Here is a 10,107-nt window from a genome sequence, read left to right on the forward strand (position 1 = left end):
TAGGATCATTCCTTGAAGTATAAATATGTGTACCTTCAGTGTATTTCCTTCCTTTCTGCTGTTAAAAATGATTAAAGAAGACAATTTAGGTGATACAAACAAAGTTTAACATTTCATGAAGCAGACAGTCTCTGTTCCCAAGGGTCCAGAGAACAGCAAAATGTGGGGAAGGCAGCGTGCTTTTATAGATAAGGAACAAGAAAGAGAAAAATAGAAAATACATAAGGAACAAAGAAGTGAGTACAGAGTCCGCAGCTGATGTAGCATTTGGGGATTGAATGACTAGGTTTACAGGAACACAAAAGTTATCAAAGTTTTGGTTTGCTGATATGACACCTGGGCAGGAACAGCTCCATCTTGGGCCTAGAAATTTATTTCAACACTACTCTGCCAGTGGTTGCTCGTAAGCCATTTCTCTTTTTAAGCCCACCCAGAGGCTGGAAGAAATGCTTAAAGAAATATTTGCCCTAAGGGCTAAAAAGAAAGGCTTGAAATGAACATAAGGTTACAAAGTAAGTTTTTCTCTCTCAAGGGCTAGATAATACTGAAACTGAGAAAAGAGTTAGGAGGTGCAGATGAGGTCCAAAATTGGAGCTGAGGGATCTGAGTCCTGATGAGGGAAAGTGGGAAGGACCTTTGTCAGGAGGTTACCTGAAATAGTGGAAGGAAATCAGAGCCCCTAAGCTATCCCCAATGTGGGATCCCCTCCCCCGACTTTCTGTGGACACCTTTGTGTCCACCAATCCTGGACACCTCTAAACCCTCTTGGCAGACTGGAAGTTTTCTTGAGAAACGGGGACGTGAAAGGAAAACACTGATCTCCTGATCAAGGTGGAATTTAGACTTTCTCTGAACTGAGGCAGTGAGGGACACATTACAAACATTATAACTAAGTTAATCAGTATATATGTCAACTAAAAATATATGTATATACAACCTAAAGTTTGAGAGTTATGTTTTATTTGGTGGGAATTTTTAGGACTTCAAGCCAGGTTGCAGCATCTCAGCTGACCCTGAGAGAACTGCTCCGAGAAAGTGATGGAGGGAGCTAGGATATAAAGGAGTTTTGCAACAAAGAGCAGGAAGTAGGAACAAAAGATTACTGTTATTAAAAGAAAACCAGATATCCCAAGTTAAGGAGTTTAGCACTTTTCTCTATATGGGAAGATGCAAGCTTCTGGGCTCACTGAAATTATTCCTTTGATATGCACCTCAGCTATCTGGGGCCAGTATCCTGTGTTTTCACACCCTGGGCTTCTTCAAGGCTCACCGTGGGGAGTGGCTGCCGTCTGATGACTACTAGATGGCAGGTATTCTTTCCTTCCTGAGTTCCCTCTGGGCTCACCAGATCACCATAGGCTGTGGCTGCAATCGCTGATGACCGTGACATCCTTTGTTTACTGAAACGGCAGGCAATATTTTATTTCTCACATATTACAATATAATGACTAGATCAATACTGTTCCAGAGTAACATGCTTTTCTGCCTGCTCCTTCCCAGCTCAACACTCTATTTGTTTACCCCAACCCCTCACTCGTCAAGGATGACCAGAAGCATCCTTAGCAAATATGCTGCTTGTTCTTTCCTGTTGAGGACATCTGTCGTGCACGCTCTTCTCCATGGCATCAATGTTCTCACATGGATGGGCCACAGCATGGGTGAGCCATTTGGTGCTTCTTCTCTGGATGATCATGGGAGCTGTGCAGAACATTCAATTTAGCAGTACCTGCTCCTGCCTCTACAGAGACTGCCAATATGAACAGATGGGCCATTCTACAACCCAGGTGGCCTGCCTTGCACAGATATAACTTAAAAGGTTTCCTCCCAGAAATGCTCATGTGCTGCTTTCTACACAACTCAGTTTGGGGGCCGGGAGGATACTGCTATTATCCAGAAGACAGAACATTCCAACAGAGCTGGTAACTGGTCACATTAATTCATCTTAGAGGACGGACCCACTATCTGTTTCATGTAACAAATACAAGACAAAAGAGATAGTACACGAAAGGGAAAAAATGTGTAGGTACACACACACACGCACACACACACACATGCATAGCTTGAAGTACCCAGAGGTTTCAGTCTCTCCCAAAGTGCTGCTATACTTCAATGCCTTTGATTTAGCCTCTGTTTTACAAGGTACTCATTTAAAACATTTTATTCTTATAAAGTCTATGTTTAAATATCTTGTGCATCTTCCTTAAAAAGAAAGATAAGGAAAGAGACAGAGACCGAGAAAGGAAAGAGAGAGAGAGAGAGAATGCAAAGAGAGAGCAAAGGTACAGAGCTCAGTGGGGAAATATTTTTTTAGATGAAAATATTTCAGCGCTGAGATTTTGATTTTGGACTCCTCAGCATGGACTGGTCTGGATAAAGCACAAAGCTTTTGTTGACATCTATTTGCCAACTCACATAAGGACTTTGTAATGACATTCTTTCAAACCCATCTGGTGATGTAGCCAAGGCTGCTGAAATTCTGAAGAAGAGCTATAAAGCTGAACTGTGTCAGAGGACCCTGGCAGTGACTTCATTTTTTGCTGGACTCTTTTGGGCAGAAATTTTATGATGCAACTTGCTAGAAATTGGATTGATTTTTAAAGTGGCTTTATAATTGCTTAAACTAGCTGATCTTATTTCCTGCTTTTTGTTTCCAGTTCCTATCATAGCCCTAAAAAGACTTGTAGATATTTGATTAGTCCTTTCAGGGGTGAAATTTAAAGGAATGGGCTGGATTTACACAAGCGAATAATGTTACAGAATTCTGTAATACAGCGTCCTCTGAGTTTCGTCTCAAACTAGAAGAGAGGACATAGTACTCCATTAAAGCAAAGTATAAAGAATGAGTTACAATGCTATTCTCTCCAAATTTCCAGATTAAAGGACCGACAGTGCTAGTTATTAAACTGTCTCTGCCTCACAGCAGCCCTGCCATTTGGGGAAAGTCAACACTTCTTCATACTCCTTATTGTCAAATTATGCAATGTATGCAATTCATAAAATGATGAAAGAAGCTAACTCATAGAATAATTAGAAGAAAAATTCAGTTTTGTTTTGCGTGAAACCTGAAGATGTAAAGAATCACCATTGAAGATCATGAACGTTGGTATAAGTTTAGGATTATTTGATACCAATATGGAGAACGATGTCTCACATTAACAAATTCAAATGGGCATTAAAATTTCCATTTTTACTTTAAAAATTTATCTTTTCTCCATAATCATAACTTTTAGTCCTTCTTCAACACTTCATGTTTTTAGATGACATGTGCTTCTATTTGAGGAATAAATGTTGAGTATCTATAATATATTTCTCTTTAAGTGAGTTGACAACACTCCCAGGTCAGAAACCAAGACATCTTGGTTATCTTTATATCCTCAGTGACTAGCACAGTATCTGATTGGTAGATAAGGGAATAACAGGCATTGAAAGACAGGGACCATCCCCTGAAGTAACTTACAAAATAAAACAAAACAAGATTTTTAAAAACTACTATGGAACCATAATTTGAACATTTTTTTATGGTTTTAGCATTTTTATTATTCTCCTGTCTCTGTCATTATATAGATCACCTCTTAATATTTGGCAATGACATAAGTGCTGTTCCTGAGGTAACATTCTGCTTTTCTCTTTTTTTCTAGCATTTGCTTTATTTCTACTTTTTCCTTAACTCATTTTCCTATATGACTTCCTTTTTTCCCTCTTGAGTTCTCGCTGACTTGTCCATACCTTATTAACTCCCTTCTTTATTCTTTTTCACTTATCTACTCTTCTCTCCTTATCTTTCTTCATTTCCACTCCCTTCCTCCCACCAAATACTAAAATTTTAAATTTATCTTAAAATTATTGCTGAAATTCTTTTCATGAAAATCTGCAGTTAAAACAACCACTAGGTATTAAGGAAAATGCATTCATCACAGTAACTCCACTGTTAGAGTGAAGGTTTTAGGAACAAAATCTACCTGAGTGACTTAGTAAGGTAATTAGAAGTCTCTGGGTTACAAATTTTACTATTACCACTGCATTTTCCATCTCTTCTTACCCTTTGCTTATCTCTGCTAGTTTGCTGCTTCTGGTTACCCACTCCAGTTTCATAAAGTCTTTGTCTTTCTATTCCCTTATGGAACATACAGCTTACTTCTAAAATATTCTTTTTCTTATTTTCACAATCAAAATTTTTCAAAGCTACATCCTTGCTATGGACTGAATTGTGTTTGCCTCAAAATTCATATGTCGAAGCCCGACTCCCATGACTTAGTATCTGCGTCTACGGCTTTTAGGAGATAATTAACATTAAAAATGGTGATAAGGGTGAGATCCTAATTTCATAGGACTGGTGCCCTTATAAGTAGAGAGAGAGACAACAAAGTTCTCTCTCTATAATGTGAAGATACAACAAGAAGGTGATCATCTGCAAGCCAAGAAGAGACATCTTACTATGAGTCAGCTCTCACCTTGATATTGGACTTCTAGATATTGGCTTCTAGAACTGACTATTACAGCCCTTTTACTGTATTTTCTGAATAATATTGGCTTTTACTTTAACCTTACAATATTTATCTCACATGAATCATGTTGTTGTGGGATATTTTATATTAAATATGTAAAAAAACTAATCCTCATGTGGAGATTAATTGACCTTGAGTAAGTTCATTGCTCCTTCTCTGATGCAGAAGTTGGAGCGGCTATATTAATATGCAGAATCCCTAGCCCATTATAGAGTGTCACCACTTGTGCTACTCAATCTAATTTCATCTGAAATGAAATTGGTGACTATCCTTCTGTACTCTCGGGATCCAATTTCAGGGGGGATGAATTAAGTTGAGAAACACACACATATCAGACTTACTGAGGTAAGACACAGAAAAGACAAGAGTCTGGCCTCTCCACAGAGACGCTAATCAATTTCAAAGTAGATTCATATATTTCTCTTTTCCTGAGCTCTTTCAAGTATTTTAATGGATAAATGGATGAAAACTAATTATAATGATGTTAAAGTACATTGATGATTATCATTTGACAAGCACTGTGCTAAATACTTTATAAACCATACATCATTTACTCCTTAAAATAATACTATGTGTGGGACATATTCATACTATTATGACTAGTCCTATTTTAAAGATGAGGAGACTGAGGCGAAAAAAGATTAAGTAATTTGCCCTAATGCACAATTAGTATATGACAGAACTAGAATTCGACCCTCCTGAATCTGACTCCAGAGCTTGACATTTTAATCACTATATGAAAGAACAACAGACAGCATTTGCTTAATGCCAGTGCCAAGAAAATATTTAGACTAGATACAACACTACAGACCCTTTCTCCCTGGAATTCCAATACTATTAAGAGAAAAAGGTTTAAAGATGAAATATAACCAGGGGCTATTTTAGATAGAAACAAAAATTGTGTCTTCCAATGACATCATTAAGGTTAAGAAATACATATAAAAAAACCAAAACTGTAAAGTTACAACTGGCTAAGTTGACACAGGTTTCATTCAAAGCAACAAGCCAGTTTGTCCATGGTGCTAGTTTTGCTGGCATAATGGTTGACTCCTTGACACCAGCATTTAAAAGAAATTGAGGAAAATCACTTGGGCTTTTACTGATGTCATTCTTCTCTAATCAGTGGAAGGCAACCTATTTTCCTTTGAAAGATGATGGAAAGCTTCCATTTACTTCCATGTCTTACTTCTTACTTTTTATGTCTCTGTTGGTTGAAGAACTAAACATATAATCTTTGAGGTTTAACATTACTTTTTTCATTGCTAAGTATTTTCTAATGAAAGTTGCAAGAATACAATTTTTGCACATTGAAGAGATGAACCTTTTTTCCTATTTTTCTACGAAGATACATACCTCTTTCTAGATTTTTTTACTTTCATTATTTCTTTATAGATAAGAAAAAAAATTTGAAAGAAATTTCAATTTGACTACTGTGTGATCACCAAATGTGTGTCAAATACTATGCTAAGTGGTTAAGGCAGCAGTTTTGAGTAAAACGCACCCAGTTCACCTCTAGATCTGACACTTACTAGTTGAGGGCTCTTGGCCTCACTGCTTAATCTCTTTAACTCTCCAATTATTTATTTCTAAAATGCAGACTTAAAGATCTACTTTTATGTTTGCCTCCAAATAAAAAGAGATATGGGTAAAAATCTGAGCACATCATGGGAGCTCGGTAAATGCCACTTGTTTTTCTCCTCACTTCCATGCCTGTGCTATTAGGGTATTTATAGTCAAAACAAAATTTTCTAATATTAACGTGTGAAAAATAAATGATGATTTTCTTTCAGACACGAAAGCTGTATTTTCAAAACAAATTGGTTTCTCTATGGAAATGCAAATGGCAAATATTCATTGTGCAATTTTGACAAAAAATACTCACATTAAATATGTGAAATGTGAAAATATGCATGTTAGTATAAGAAAAACAAAACTCACCTTAATAATGCTAAGCTAGAGCAATTTTTAAGAGGACTAGGTGGAGGTATCTTTCAATCAGAAGAGTTACATAAGGCAAATGCCAATTTTGGGTTGTATCTTCATAGTAATTTCTTTTCTTTTTCTCCCTCACCTTTAAAATTTTCTTCTTGTTTTCCCAGCTGTGTGGCTGAGCTGCAATGTTTTTATAGCCCATTCAGTTCTTATAGGATTTCATCACATTCCAGTTGACAGCAACTCTTCTGAGGAGTCCCAGGGGTTTACTTTGAGTCCCAATGCATAACCTGAGTTTGACAAGTCTCGTTTCACAATGTCCAGCTCAATCTAAGAATTAAAAGGAGGCTGAAGGTGTTAAATCAGCAGTAGTTTTCAGTTTGGCAAGGAGATGAAGATGGAATGAAAGGTAAAGCACCCTGTGCTTTTCAAGGAGATGCAGTCAATCCCACAACAGAGCATTCGTGTCACATAGAATCCTAAGTGACCAAGTTATTCACCCTAGGGGTAGAGCATTGCAAGTTTCCATTAGGAGGATACATTTGCCGTTTGCTAAGTTGCTGGAATTCTAATCTCCTCAGTGTAAGTTTTAGCTGGTGAAATACATGGCATAGTGGGAAGAGCTGGAAGAAAGTAATGACTCAAAATTTCTAGTTACATATTTTTTCACTCACCACCTCATTCATAAACTTATTTTGACTCACTTTCCTTACCTGAAAATTGACCAAACTAAAACCTGTCCTTTCTACTCTAGCCCTATGAAGATCAAAAACAATAATGAATTAGATAATTCATTGAATGTGTTTTAAGAATTTGGAGGTATTCTATAAATATGGCTTGTAATTTTTTTCTAACAAGAAAGTAAGTTTTGTATTCAGATAAATGTGGACAGTAGAAGAAAAACTTCCATTCTCCTGGAGCAAATGCACAGCCAAAACAATATCATAAGACATGTTGAAAGTATGATGAATGGAAGAGTGTACATCGATGTACCCATGGAAGAGATGAACCAGTATTCTCTGGGCTGGACTATGAGGTATCTGAATGCTAGAAAAAGAGACTTGATTCTATGCTGTAGATGATGGGGTTTCATATGATGCTTTCAGACAAAGATTAATAAGAAGATAAAAACTTCATAAAGAAACAGTAGAGACAGTTGAATGGATAAAAATAATGGAATATTACTCAGCCATAAAAAAGAGTGAAATAATGCCATTTGCAGCAACATGGATGGGCCTAGAGATTATCATATTAAGTGAAGTAAGTCAGAGGAAGACATTTGATATGATATCACTTACATGTGGAATCTAAAAAGATGAAACAAACTTATTTATAGAACAGAAACAGACTCACAGACATAGAAAACAAACTTATGGCTACCAAAGGAGAAATGTGGGGGGGGGGATAAATTAGGAGTTTGGGGTTAGCAGATACAAACTATTACATATAAAATAGATAAACAACAAGATCCTACTGTATAGCACAGGGAACTATATTCAATGTGTCATAATAAACTATAATGGGAAGGAATCTGAAAAAGCATATATATATGGATCACTTTGCTGTACACTAAAAACTAACACAACATTGTAAATCAACTATACTCCAATTAAAAAAATTCTTTTAATAAAGAAACAGTGTGGAAGTATAGAAGGTGGATGAGAGTCCAGATGATAGCTAAGAGCAATTGCCCAGATACAGATAAATTATGATTCAAATTATGATTGTGTAGTAAGGATGGGAAAAAATAGATGGAAGTGATTCCAAAGGAAAGTCATTTTGTGTTTCTGGTCAACTTTGACATAGGACCCTGTGTGTCTCTTTCACCACTGAATCCCCAGTGCCTAGATCAATACTCAACACGTCTCCACTCAGTGATTATGTGTTTAATAGTAAATATGGATGGAAAAGAGCATATGAGGAGGACAAAAGGCAGTCCTGAGATGTTATTCTTGAGAGATTCAGAAAATACTCATACAACTGATAATCTGTACACATAGCCAGTAATTCTGAAAGAGAGACTAACTTTGGGGAAAGAAAGATTTAATTTGAAGCATGTTGTGTTTTACATATGAATAAGATGTCAGTGTAAACCTGTCAAGGAAGTAGCTGCAGGTGCAAAACAGAAGCTTGGGAATGAATTCTGTGAAGGACGTTTGGTGAAATGTTAGATGTCGTCCACAAAGTCTTTTTCAAATGCTTGGCATACACATGCACACACACACTTATGCACACGCACAAACACACTCCCATCGAAAAAGCTGGTAGAAGCCTTAAAGTGATGAATAAAACAGATCTTCTTGCTCCTGCCTTAGACCTACCTCAACCTTGTGAAAATCCTTCCAAAAGAAAAGCAATATTGACTTGAAATTTTCTTGAGTGGGTGGTCAAAGGGGATTACATTTTCTATACACAACAAAATTTCCTCAAAACTTCTTTTCATCCATCTTTTCCCAGAGTCCCAAACAGCCCAGCAGTAGTTCCAGTTTCTTCTCTTTTACTCTTAAAAATGGTCTTCTCATGCCAACTCCTCCAGTTCCAGGGTCTTTCCTTTTCTTCTCTCTCCCCAACCCTATGCCCCTTATAAACATGTCTTCAGATCTTCAGAATTATTGAGTAGCAAAAAAAACCTCAGTGCTACAAACTAAGGACCCCTTCTCCTTAAGGAAATGGAAAAGTGGAAGGGTTTTAAATATTTACAGTTTAATGCATTTTTTTCCCATCATGTTTAAAAATCCTACCATGCACTTTTACCCTGCTCAATGCCATGGCAAGATAAGAGAACATTGAGACTAGTCAAAGTTCAAAGTTTTATCAAGAACTTGAGGCCAAAGAGTCATGCATAATATGCTTTAGCAAAAGATAGTGATATGACTGCTTTATGTCCTAGAACTACTTCATAATCTCACCTCTAATTTCTGGAATTCTGGAAGTGCCATTAATGATGTAATGGCTGAAGGAACACTGGACTTTATTTGCTGCCTCGAGTCCAGCCTATTGCTGGCAACTCCAACCTATCCTGATTGCTAAGGATTATAGAAATAATTCTACCATGTTTGGAAAATAAATATATATTGATAAATCAACACAGTATAATCAATCAATAAATAATCAGTGCTGTTTTTAATTGCTAACTTTCCATTGTTTGGAGTTACCAGGATCAGATGCTAAGGACTATTGTTACCTCATTGTCAGTGCTCTGACCTTCGATTTAGGGATTCTTGGTTTTGTTTGGTTTTGTTTTTCCATTGTTCTTATTATGTTTGGCAGCCTGAAGTTTCTTTTCAGGAATAATACTTTTAACCCTCCTACACTGTTAGTGGGAATGTAAATTGATACAGCCACTGTGGAGAACAGTATGGAGGTTCCTTTAAAAACTAAAAATATAACTACGATATGATCCAGCAATCTCACTCCTAGGCATATTCCCAGAGAAAACCATAATTTGAAAAGATACATGCACCGCTATGTTCACTGCAGCACTATTTACAATAGCCAAGACAAGGAAGCAACTTAAATGTCCATCAACAGAGGAATGGATAAAGAAGATATGGTACATATATACAATGGAATATTACTCAGCTCTAAATAAGAATGAAATAATGCCATCTGCAGCAATATGGATGGACCTAGGGATTATAATACTAAGGAAGTAATTCAGACAGAGAAA

The sequence above is a fragment of the Delphinus delphis genome, chromosome 4 (assembly GCF_949987515.2).
Source record: "Delphinus delphis chromosome 4, mDelDel1.2, whole genome shotgun sequence".
In the NCBI taxonomy this organism is placed as follows: Eukaryota; Metazoa; Chordata; class Mammalia; order Artiodactyla; family Delphinidae; genus Delphinus; species Delphinus delphis.